The sequence below is a fragment of the Phyllostomus discolor genome, chromosome 1 (assembly GCF_004126475.2).
Source record: "Phyllostomus discolor isolate MPI-MPIP mPhyDis1 chromosome 1, mPhyDis1.pri.v3, whole genome shotgun sequence".
NCBI classification, from domain to species: Eukaryota; Metazoa; Chordata; class Mammalia; order Chiroptera; family Phyllostomidae; genus Phyllostomus; species Phyllostomus discolor.
In genome coordinates this window covers 113,032,868-113,045,714 of record NC_040903.2, presented here as the reverse complement: position 1 = coordinate 113,045,714, position 12,847 = coordinate 113,032,868, and the positions used below count along the sequence as shown (strand labels likewise).

The window sequence follows — 12,847 nt, the reverse complement described above, 5'->3', positions numbered from 1 at the left end:
TCCCTATCAACTAATTCTTGTCTGATTTCTGAGTTTGCCAGGGAGGTCCTTATCCACATGGTTGTCCAGATATCACACTGCTGTCGCTTTTGACTCATTGACTCCATCTGTGTATCTTGGTAACTCTTCCTTTGGAATACATAGTTTGTCCCTTTTTCTTTATCACTGCTAGATAATTGAACTTTTTCCTTTTTATCACAATATAGGAAAAGAGAATCATTTTCATTTTTGAGAATTCCTATAAGGCTTTTCAAGTTAATTTTTGAATGACATTTTCCTGGGTAGTACCATTTCTTTTCTTCTGATTTTAGTTATTTAACCTTAGTCTTGCTGCTAGAGTATGTCACTGAAGACTTAGCTCCATGTTCAACTATTAAGTTTCAGTTTCCCTAAAAGAGGAGGTAACGTGCATTAGTTAGGATTGGCCTAATAAGAGGAGTTGAAAACATCAGCTGTTAACAGGTAATAAAATCATTTTCCTCGTTTTGAATTTGAACAACAAATTTATCTGTTTTGCCTTTCAACAAACATTAAGATATGTTTGAAGACACACATTTGCAACCTAGTATGAGTGAACTTCAGCTCTACAGTATGAAGCTTCTATCTTTCATTTGGAATTTTAGGAGCAAGCTAATTATATTTACATCTGCGCGATGAACATCCAATCATCTGAGAGGATGGTAAACTATATGATAATTATTTTAAAAGTGTGTTAATATTTTTAATAAAGGAAGAATGAATTTTGCAATTTATTAATTTTAGGGGACAGGTGTTTTTGTAGAAAAGATCAGAAATGTGGTCAGGCTTTAATGGCAGTTTTCTTGTGGGGAATACTAAAAAGCGGGCAGATGGTTTCTGTTGGAAATTTAATTTGTGTTGAGAACACAGGAACAGTTCAGAAGAGCATTAGGAATATTTATTAATTTATGTCTTCATTTCACTCAGTTGACTATGTCTTGTTCAGATAGATTGTTTAAAAACCTTTGGTAACAGACTCCTACCCATCTATAGATTTCTGATTTATTTCTCCTGTATAGCAACCTATACATATCTTTTTTTGTATTTAAAATTTTTAAAATTAAATTTCTTAGGGTAACATTGGTTTCAGGTGTACAACTTTATAATACAACATCTGTATATTCCATGGTGTGCTCATTACCTGAAGTCTAGTTTCTTGCCATCTGCTTCCATATATTTGACCCCCTTTACCCAATCTGTCATACCTCTAACCCTCTTTTCCTCTGGTAACCACAATACTGTTGTCTGTATCTATGAGTTTGCTTTGTTAATTCATTTGTTGCTTTTTGTTTTGTATTTCATATATGAGTGATATCATATGTTGTTGTCCTCTTCTGTCTTATTTCACTTAGCATGATACTCTCAAGATCCATGTTGTTGCAAATGGCAACATTTCATCATTTTTATGGCTAAGTAATATTACGTAGTATATAAATACCACATCTTTATCCGGTCATCAATTGAAGGACATAGGTTGTTTCCATGACTTGGTTATTGTGAATAATAGTGCAGTGAACATAGGGGTACATATATAATTACAAATACTTGTTTTCGAATATTTTGGGGTAGATACCCAGAAGAAGGGTTGCTGGGTAATATGGTAACTGTATTCCTAGTTTCTTGCAGAACCTCCACACTGTTTTCCATAGTGGCTGCACCAATTTGACATCCTACCAACAGTGCATGCGAGTTCCCTTTTCTCCACATCCTCAACAATACTTGTTATTTCTTGTCCTGTTGATAATAGCCATTCTAACAGGTGTGAGGTAATATCTCACTGTGGTATTGATTTTCATTTCTCTTATATTTAGTGAAGTTGAACATCTTTTTACATATCTCTTGGTCATCTGTATGTTTTCTTTAAATAGTATGTATCGAGGTCCTCTGCCAATTTTTAATTGAATTATCTTTTGTTGGGTTGAGTTGTATGAGTTCTTTATATATTTTGGGTATTAGCCCCTTATTGGACGTATTGTTTGCAAATATCTTCTCCCATTTGGTTGGTTGCCTCTTTGTTTTATTGATGTTTTTTCTTTTTGCTGTGCAGAAGCTTTTTGTTTGATGCAATCCCATTTATTTTTGTTTTTACTAACCTTGCCTTTGGAGTAAAGTTCACAAAACACTTCTGAGAGTACCAATGTTTTCATCTGTGTATTTTTTCTTTGTTTCAGGCCTTATTTTCAAGTCTTGAATTTATTTTGAGCTAATTTTGTATGTGGTGTCAGGTAGTTTTATTTTTTTGCATGTGGCTTTCCTTCCTCAACACCATTGGCTTTCCTTTCTCCATTGTATGTTTTTTACTTCTTTATTGAAAATTAGTAGCTCATATATATGGGGATTTATTTCTGGGCTCTCAGTTCTGTTCCATTGCTCTGTGTAGCTGTTTTTCCATCAAAGTGATACTGTTTGATTATTGTAGACTTTATACTATAGTTTGAGTCAGGGAGTGTGATACCTCTGGCTTTTTTTTTTTCTTTTCAGGATAGCTTTGACTTTTGGGGGGTCTTTTGTGATGCCAAAGAAACTTGAGCATTTTTTTGTTCTTTTTCTGTGAAAAACACCATAGGGATATTGATGTATATTGCTTTAGGTAATGTGGCCATTTTAACAATGTTCATTCTACCAAAACATGAACAAAGAATATCTTTCCATTTCTTGATATCTTCTTCAGTTTCTTGTGGTTTTCACTGTACAGGTCCTATAGTTCCTTTATGTTTATTTCTAGGTGCTTTATTCTTTTTGTTGCCATTGTAAATGAGATTGTTTTCTTCATTTCTTTTTCTTATAATTCATTGTTAATATATAGTAATACAATGAATTTGGTATATTGATTTCATATCCTATAACTTCATTGTATTTGTGTAGTGTTTCTAATAGTCTTGGTGGAGTCTTTATGGTTTTCTGTATACAAAATTATGGCATCTGTAAATAGCAACAGTTACTTTTTTGGTGTTTTTTTAAATATTTATTTTTTGGGGCGGGGGGCTTCCGGCCAAGATGGAGGCATAGGTAGACACACTGTGCCTCCTTGCACAACCCAGATAGGGACAACAACAATTTAGAAACAGAATAACAACCCGAACTGACAGAAAATTGAACTGTATGGAAGTTGGACAACCAAGAAGCTAAAATAGACACGTTCATCCAGACTGGTAGGATGGGCAGAGTGGGGCACCCCGGTGAGGGTTGCGGCTCAGAGAGCGTTGGGACCAGGGGCAATAAGGCATCCAGGGCACGCAAGACCGCAGCGGGCAGACCTTGAGAGTGCAAGTGGCAGCTAGCAGACCCCGGCCGAGGGGTGGCAACCGGCAGACCCAGGGAGGTGGCGATTGTGAAGCGAGGCACTGCATGCAACCCAGGATTGCAGCTCTGGGAAATAGAGTCTTAGGGCACTGATTGAAAACACTTGTGGTGGTTGAGGCACAGGGAGAGACTCCCAGCATCACAGGAGAGGTCGTTGGAAAGTCCCATGGGGTGCACAGGCCCACCACATGGGAATTGGCACCAGAGGGACCCAGTTTGCTCGGGGGAAGCGGCAGAAGGGACTGAGGTCCGACAGAGAGTGCAGCAGGTGCCATTGTTCCCTCTTGGACCCCGCCCCCATGTACAGCGTCATAACCTAGCGACTGGGTTGATCCACCCTGGTGAACACCTAAGGCTCCGCCCCTCATACATAACAGGGGTGACCAGACCAAAGAGGAAAAAAAAAAAAGATGGCTCAAACAGAATTGAATGCCCCACAACCAGTACTTTTAAGCGACCAACCTATCAGATGCATAGTTCAAAGCACTGGTGATCGGTATGCTCACAGAATTGGTTGATTTTGGTCACAAATTAGATGAAAAAATGAAAGCTACAATAAGTGAAATGAAGAAAAATGCACAGGGAACCAATAGTGATGGAATGAAAGCTGGGTCTCACATCAATGGAGTGGACCCGAAGGAAGAAAAAACATACAATCAGAAAAGAATGAAGAAATACAAATTCAAAAAAATGAGGAGAGGCTTAGGAAACTCCAGGACATCTTTAAACGTTCCAACATCCAAATTATAGGGGTACCAGAAGGAGAAGAGGAAGAGCAACAAGTGGAAAAGTTATTTGAACAAATAATAAAGGAGAACTTCCCCAATCTGGCAAAGGAAATAGACTTCCAGGAAGTTCAGAGAATCCCAAAGAAGTTGGACCCAAGGAGGAACACACCAAGGCTCTTCATAATTACATTAGCCAAGGTAAAAATGAAGGAGAGAACCCTAGAAGCAGCAAGAAATAAGGAGACGGTCACCTACAAAGGAGTTCCCATCAGACTGTCAGCTGACTTCTCAAAAGAGACCTTACAGGCAAGAAGGGGTTGGAAAGAAGTATTCCAAGTCATGAAAGGCAAGGACCTACATCCCAGATTGCTCTATCCAGCAAAGCTTTCATTTAGAATGGAAGGGCAGATAAATTGCTTCCCAAATAAGGTCAAGTTAAAGGAGTTCATCATCACCAAGCCCTTATTATATAAAATGTTAAAGGGACTTATTTAAGAAAAAGAAGATAAAAAACATATATAGTAAAATGACAGCAAACTCACAATTATTAACAACCACACCTAAAACAAAAACAAAGCAAATGACTAGTACAGGAATAGAACCACAGAAATGGGGATCACATGGAGTGTTAGCAACAAGGGAGTGGGAAGGGCAGAGAGGGGGAAAAAGTACAGAGAATAAGTAGCATAGATTGTAGGTAGAAAATAGGGGGAGGGCAAGAATAGTATGGGAAATGTAGAAGCTAAAGAACTTATAACACATGGACATGAACTAAAGGGGGGGATGTGGGTAGGAGAGGGTATGAAGGGGGCTAATGGGACAACTGTAATAGCATAATTAATAAAATATAGCTTAAAACATCCCCAATAAATAAAACTATATGAAAAGACAAAATTTATTTTTTGGTTACAGTCAAAAAATAATATATTAGTTTCAGGTGTACAACATAGTGCATAAGCATTTAGATACCTGTGAAATGATGACCCCAGTAGGTCTGAGTGCCCATTTGATAACATACATAATAACTACAATGTTCTTAACTATATTCCCTATGCTTTACATATTGTACCTATTTTTATACTTGGCATTTGTTGTTTTTAATCCCTTTACCTTTTTCATTCATTCTCCCAACTCTCCTCCCATCTGGTGACCATCTGTTTGTTCTTTGTATCTATGAGTTTCTTCATATTGTTTTTTAGATTCCATATATAAGTGAAATCATATGGTTGTCTTTCTCTGTTTTACATATTTCACTTAGCGTAATACCCTCTAGTCTATCCATGTTGTCACAATTAGCAATATTTTGTTCTTTTTATGGCTGAGTAATATTCCATTGTATGTACCAATCTTCCTGATCCATTCATCTGTTGGTGGACACTTAGGTTGCTTCCCCTCACCTCTTCACTCATTCATCCACACACTCCTCCTATCTTGCAATCATCAAAATGCTCTCTGTATCCATGATTTGTTTCTGTTTTAATTTGCTTTGTTTGTTTTTTAGATTCAGTTGTTGATGGATTTGTATTTTTTGCCATTTTATTGTTCATAGTTTTGATCTTCTTTTTCTTAAGTGTCTTTTTAACATTTTATATAATAATGATTTGGTGATAATGAACCGCTTTAGCTTTTTCTGGTTTGGAAAGCTCTATCTGCGCTTCGATTCTAAATGATAACTTTGCTGGATAGAGTAATCTTGGCTGTCGTTCCCTGCTTTTCAAGACTTTGAATACTTCTTGCCAATCCCTTCTAGCCTGCAAAGTTTCTTTTGAGAACTCAGCTGACAGTCTTATGGGAACTCCCCTGTAGTTAATTAACTGTGTTTCTCTTGCCTCCTTTAAGATTTTCTTTTTATCTTTAACCTTTGGCTTTTTAATTATGATTTGGAGTGGGCCTCTTTGCATCCATCTTGTTTGGGACTTCCTGTGCTTCCTGACTTGCATGTATATTTCCTTCACCAAATTAGGGAAGTTTTCTTTCATTATTTTTTCAAATAGATTCCCAATTTCTGATTCTTTCTCTCCACCTGCTGGTACCCCTATGATTCAAATGTAATGCTTGAAGTTGTTCCAGAGGCTGATTATACTATCCTCATGTCTTTGGACTTTTTTTTGTTCTCATTGTTTTGATTAGTTGTTTCCTACTCCCTTAGGTTCCAAGTCATTGATTTGATTCTTGGCTTCATCCATTCTACTGTTGTTTTCCTATAAGTTGTTCTTTATTTCAGTTAGTGTATCCTTTGTTTCTGACTGGATCTTTTTTATGCTGCAGAGGTCCTCACTAAGTAACTTGAGCATCCTTATAAGCAATGTTTTGAGCTCTGTGTCCAACAAATGCTTATCTCCATTTAGTTTAGGTCTTTTTCTGGAGTTTTAATGTGTTGTTTCATTTGGGCCATGTTCCTTTGTCCCCTTGTTTTGGCAGCCTCCCTGTGTTTGTTTCTATGTATTAGGTAGAGCTGCTATGACTCTGTGTCTTGGTAGTGTGGTCTAATGTAGTAGGTGTTCTGTAGGGTCCAGTGGCACAACCTTCCCTATAACCAAGCTGGGTACTCAAGGTGCGGCCAGCTGAGTACTGTGTGCTGAGTATACCCTCCTCTTGTAGTTGGGTCTTGGTTGCTGTTGGCAGATCAATGTGAGGGATTTTCCCAGGCTAGTCTGCTGCAAGGATTGGCTGTGACCACATACCACCAGCTTCCGCCATGCATGGAGGATCAGCTGTGCAGGGGCATGGTGGTGGTGCTGTGAAGTGGTTTGTAGCTGTCCACTGGGTGTGCTTTTCCTGGGGTTTCCTGGGGGGTGCAGGCCCAGTTCAACCCCCACCTGTATTTTGCCCCTGGTTTTACCTTAGAACTCTAAAGTAAAATTAATTGGAGTGTTTTCTATGAGAATAAATTCAATTTAAAATGGCAGTTTTCTTAAAGTGGGTAAATATTAGGAAATCTGATGGTCTTTGATTTTCCCTGGTTACTACAGAGTTATGCCTTTCTTCATTTTGCGACTGATACAGCATTTTTACATAGCAACTATACTGGGAAAAAAATTGTATCTAGTCCAGAAAAGTTCTTGTACATGTTCTTTAAATAAGGATGTCTCTGTAGGTTCGGAAAGATGGTAAATCCCAATGAAGTGATCTGCCTTATATATATTTTTAAATGCACTTGAGATCATGAAGATTGTTTTCATTCCTAGAGACTTGGCAGTTGATTTCTATCGAGTAATCTGGACTCAGAATAGTTTTCTAAGGGGCTGTCTGGTTGAGAATGAAGAAGTAGGTTCTGAAGAGCTGCTGGAATGAGAATACTTGAGTAGCCTGATAATAAATGGTTGAACATTGTAGAGCCATTAACATCTCAAGTCATAGAGAAGCCACCATGTATAGTCCCTTGTGACAGAATCAAGTCTCCTGGAGGAGAGTGAAGCTGGTTTTGACTGTGAGATGAAGGACCTACAACCAGGGCTATCTCATTCATGAGTACTTATTCATAATGAAAAACATTTTAGAGATGATTGTATTATGGGAGAAACTCCCAGAAACTTGGTTGTTCACACTGACACAGTAAAGAATTACAGGCCAGTGAGCCTACTAGCATGCAAGCAAAGTTTATTAATACTGAGTTCTAATAGGAAAGCAAAGCAAAGGTGGTAAAAGTAGGGTGGTCAGAGGCCAAAAGAGGGGCCAAAGTCCTCCCCTTTGGCCAGAGGCAAAAAGAGCCAAGAGAGGGTCCTTTGTTTTGAGGACTTACATAGTTAGCAGGGTAGGGAAGAAGTTACATTTTGATTGGCAGGTAAAGGTGCCAGCTTCCCAGGAGAGACATGACTACCTAAAGGTAGGTGTGAGTAAGGATCTGTTACCCCAAATCCTTATCTTGCTCCAGACTCTATTTGCTTATTATGTATATGTGATGGGGGGCAGGCAGTTAACTAAAGTTGTCTTAAGAGTTTTTTTCTTCAGGCACTGTAGTCCCCCACCCCTTCTCCCTTCCAGGCCTGGGGATAAATACACAATCTCAACGTTTTCTTTTCCCAGTTAGTGGAGATGATACACACAGACTTTCAAGGGTCCCCCCCCACACACACACATTATTGCAGTTTCACTTGTTCGGAACACCTGGCAGCCTTATTGGACTAGGCTCAGGATTACTGGGTCAGTGGGTGAGCTTTTGCTTTTAGCCTCCTGTATTAAGTTCTTTGTTAGATGGTAATGATGAGTACCCTGCCTTTATTTCCCCTCTGGCTGCTCACTCCATCTGTTATATCTGCAGTATTTAATTTTTATTTCAATAAATTATAAGATAAGATTAAGCCCAAGCTCTTTTAAATGATTTTCTTTCAATTTATAAGGCTTTAGTCTTTCTGTGATCCAAAATATGTGCTATATTAAGATATTAGAGCAATATTTCTCTTCTACCTACTTATGTCTGTATGTTGTACAATTTTTAGATTATTGATGGAAAATGGTCAATCTCTGATGTTTCTTCTGTAGTAAATGAGCCGCTTCATCATTTATACTATTCCAGCCTCGTTATTTGCTTATTGATATCATACTGACAGAAAATTGGATGATTTAATGGAAACCTATAAAATATATCAGTAGAAAAGGAAATTTGCTGAAAACATATTACTTCTTAATTGCCTTGATTGTTGTTTTTTTTCCAGTCTAGTAAGAACTGTAACTACTTTTGTTAGTGGAAAAATGATACCAGAATATTACTGATGACTGGACCTTGGTTCAGCAACCTTGATACTTGAGTTCTGGCCAGGAAAGAATTCAGATCTAAGGCTCAAATATAAGCAAAAGTTTATTCAGGAAGTTAAAGGGGTAGGAGAAATAAGCCATAGAAGAAGTGAGCTAGCTGGGTTGCATGGGCTTAGAAAATAGGCTACATAGACAAAAGGAGGGCCCTTGGGATGTAGGACAAAGAAAGCAAGGATATATTACTTGGGGGAAGGAGATGGGGAAAGGTTCTGGCTTGCTTCAGAGAGAATGCATGCTGGGAAAGAAGGAGGTTGGAAAAGTCACAAGTGTGCTGGGGAGAGGGTTGTGTAGATAGAGGCATGGTGGGAGGGGAGGAGGGAGAGAAAGAGGGGAGCCTCTCCAAGTCATTTGTCATAAGGGCTTTTATCCACTTTCTAAAGTTGGGGACCCTAGGGGTGGTTTCAGGGAAGATCTCAATAGGATTTTCATTAGTTTTCCAGGTGTTTCCTTTCAGGGTTTGTTCTGTGCCTGTGCAGGGGATCATTAGTTACTTCAGCTGGTCCTGAGGCAGCCATGGTGTCACCCTACCTGGCCTTGTTGCCTTTTTGAGCCTGGAGCTGAAACACAACTGAGGCCTAGATGTTATCTGTAGTTTGACCTAACCTCTGTCTCTCTGGTCAGTGGACCTGAGGCTTTGTTTCAAAATACTAAGAGTATTTGATGAAGGTCAGGGCCTCATGTCCTGAAGACTTTGTACTTAAGGGAGTAGTTGTGCAAACACCTGTATGGGAGTCATGTAAAGCTATTCTCTGTCATCTTTGTTCCTCCTCTATGGGGTCTACCATATGACTAGTGACATGCCTAGGAGAGGCATGGGGAGGGTCCAAATCCCATGACCAGTGATATGAAAGGCCAGGGGGTCTAAACCGCATGACCAGCTATATGTTAGAGGAGAAAGGTTACCCTGGGCACAAGTTCCTTGTTTTTCCAGTTTTGCCTCTTGTTAGGCACCTTGGGCTTTTCACCCAGCTGACCTCCCATACCTGACCTATAGTCCTTGCTCTGTTGACACCTAATTGCCTACTATACTTTGAGGTGCATCAGAAGCATCCAAGCTACTTTTTTTTTTCTTTTTAACCACACACTTATGCAGCTCTGTCTTGCAGCCTTTCAAGGCCAAGCAAGTTCACAAGGGATTTGGGCAGACAGAATAGAATCCACAGAACCATAGGGATGTCTGACATGCCTTTATTCTGGGGTGGCATGATCCTCACATGCTGCAAGCCACATATTACACTGTAGGAAGTCCTAACTCCCTAGTACACTAAATGCATACATAGCTGGCAGGGTGGAAAGATAGTACATAGCAAAGTGTGATTCTGCGCATTCAGGCCCATGTTCAAGGTTTTGTGAATACTGCTTGTCATAGTTGCCCAGACATCCGGCTGAGAGAGCCTAACTGACTTCATTTTCCCTACAAGCTCCTAAACCAAAGACATGAAATTAAAGGAAGGTAAGGGCTGCAGAGTTGTTCAGTTTATGCCGTTTTGATGCTACATTTACTAGTGTCCAAAAGTGAATGGGCAACAGAAAGGCTGTGAAAACTTTTAAAAATAAAGGTGTTTGGGTGCCAGTTCAGATCCGCTGGTTTAGGATCTGTGGAGATATAACTCATACAACTGTATTTTGAAAAAGATCACAGATTGTGACAGGCAGGAAAGGTTGAGAACTGCGGACATTTAGGAAACTTGAAAAGAAGCCTAGACTCTGGAGTTAGATCTGAGTCCAGAGTCCAGATCTCCCAAGATCTAGGTGTATGAATTTGGACCTAGGCTTATGACTAAATTACTTAATTTCTCTGAACTTCAATTTCCTTGTCTATAAAGTAGGAATAGTAATACTTTATAAGGTATTTTAGGGGAATAAAGTGGGTAATAGAAAGAAAGTTCTTGATATCCACTTTATTATTCTACTGGTGTGGAGTTCCTCTGTTTTCATATTGAGTTGTGAAGAGTGAGGTTTTTCTCACAGTAACTCTATATGTATCCAAAAGAATATTTACGCAGAATTTTCTCCAGCTATCTTTTAATTATGTTACTGGCAGTATTTAGCTGGAAAGGGGGAGCTAAAGGATCTAGACATGGAGATTAGTAAACTGGGAAGCATAATAGGCCGGGGTGCTAGCCAGGAAGCTACAGCTTCACACCCCACAGGACTGCAGCATCATGTTCCATCAAGGAGAATAACACCCCTCCTTCCCCCACTCCTGTACCAAAGTACCAGGTGGGAGCACCAGAAGGCAGGTACCTGTGTAAACAGAAGTCAAAATGGCATAGGGGGAGAGTTTGGAAGATGATGTTGGGGTAGGAGGGAGCAGATTCCACTTCCCCTTACATACGGGACAAAATCCTAGCTGATCTACGGAGTAAAAGAGCAAACACCCAACAGTACCTCAGCATATATGAAAATAAGACCAAAAATTGTACTGGACACTGAAAAAACAGACGGTAAGGAGAGTGCTTCAGGGCAGTAACGTCCCAGGGACCAGCACGGGGACCAGGGCAGCTGCAGCCCCAGGTCTGGTGTGCCAGGTCTGCCATAGAGTCCTTGGGAGAGAGGCGGGTCAACTGCTCCCTCCCTGGCCAAACAAGGTCTGAGCAGCTCTGGGAGAGACGTGGTTGCTTGAAGTCGAAGAGAGGGGCATAAGGACTAAGTGGCAAACACACAGGGGCTGCGAGCACAGACAGAGTATGTGGACTCCGGCAGAGTTGAGAGTTGTGCAGTGATGGGCCCTGACCCCAATACTCCCTGGTCTGGCTGGAGAATTGGGCTGTGGGAAAAGCCAGGCCACTGTACGGATCAGCATGCTTGATTAGGAGGAATTTCTCAAAAAGAAAAAGTAAAAATAGAGATACTGTTTGGGGAATTTTCCTGCAGCAATCGCTATGGTCTCCCTATGACCCACCCATGCAGCCATCCCAAGGTTTCACACAACGTTGACAGAAGACCCTGCACGCCCCCATAGCACTGGGAAGAGTGTGCACCTGTGGGACCAAGGCAGCCTGACTGAGTGAGTGTGTGTGCCTACACCCAAGGTGCCAGGGAGAGGCACCAGGATAGCTCTGGGGGCATGAGGCTGACTACAGATCTATGATTGGGAAGGAAGAAAAGCCATACCAATCACTCCTCGCCCTGTTGCAGTGAGGAAGACCAGAAAAACTGGTTTGGCCACTTTGAAACCAAGATGCTTTTTATTTTATTTTTATTTTTTTAAAATAAAATTTAAATTTTTAAATTTTTATTATTCCTTTATCTTTCAATTCCTTTTTCCTCCCTTTCCTTCTTGCTCGTTTTATTCCTTTCCAATTTTATCTCTTCTTCCTTCTTCTGCCTTTTTTTTTTTTAATAATTAAAAGTGAGACCAAAAAAAAACCTGGAACTGGGAAAACACTAGAGTTGGACCCAAAGAAGGGGCATCACAACAGGGGAGACAGTGAGACAAATTTCACTTTGCTATTACAGAGCACGTGCAAGTTATTGCATATTTGTATTATGAGAATTTTCTTCTTTTATTCTTACATCTTTTACTTTAATACTATTTTTGTATTCCTCTTCTTTCTGTACAGTCTTCTTTGCTTGGCTGGTTATATTGTATCATTTGACAGGGTTCCCCTGAACTCTCTTTCATAGTGTATTGCTAATTTACTGTCCTTCACTTCACTTGTGTCCCATTAGCACATGACTCAAGGTCCTATACTCCCTATTCTCATTATCCAAATGAAATAGATTGTGTCATATGATTGTTGCTCTAATAGTATTATAAATAATAGGTGTCCCATACAATTGTAAATACTCCACACCACTCCTCCCAGATCTTAGCCTACTTCAACGTTTCCTGAACTCTGTTACTGTAGTGGTTAACTCTATTCTCTCACACTCTACACCTATGTACTATCCTTTACTCTCACCTTACCTCAGAATCTGACCTCCCACAACCTCACTGCTTTCTAGATCCAACTCACAATCCTTCCCTCTCCAACAAGAGTCTTACCTTCTTTCCATCTTTTCTAAAAAGTGGCTAGTTGGGTGGAAGATCATGGGTA

General features: G+C 39.9%; 1 protein-coding gene and 1 non-coding gene across 4 annotated transcripts in view; one reads left to right on the top strand and one right to left on the bottom strand.

Annotated features, from left to right (window-relative positions):
• The window catches only part of PEAK1 (pseudopodium enriched atypical kinase 1), a 182,542-nt gene that overhangs the window by 8,681 nt on the left and 161,014 nt on the right, over positions 1-12,847 (top strand). The gene's annotated exons all lie outside the window — the stretch shown is intronic.
• On the bottom strand, positions 10,209-10,341 carry LOC114489700. The gene has a single exon (XR_003683872.1). It is a non-coding gene; the product is annotated as a small nucleolar RNA SNORA13 (small nucleolar RNA).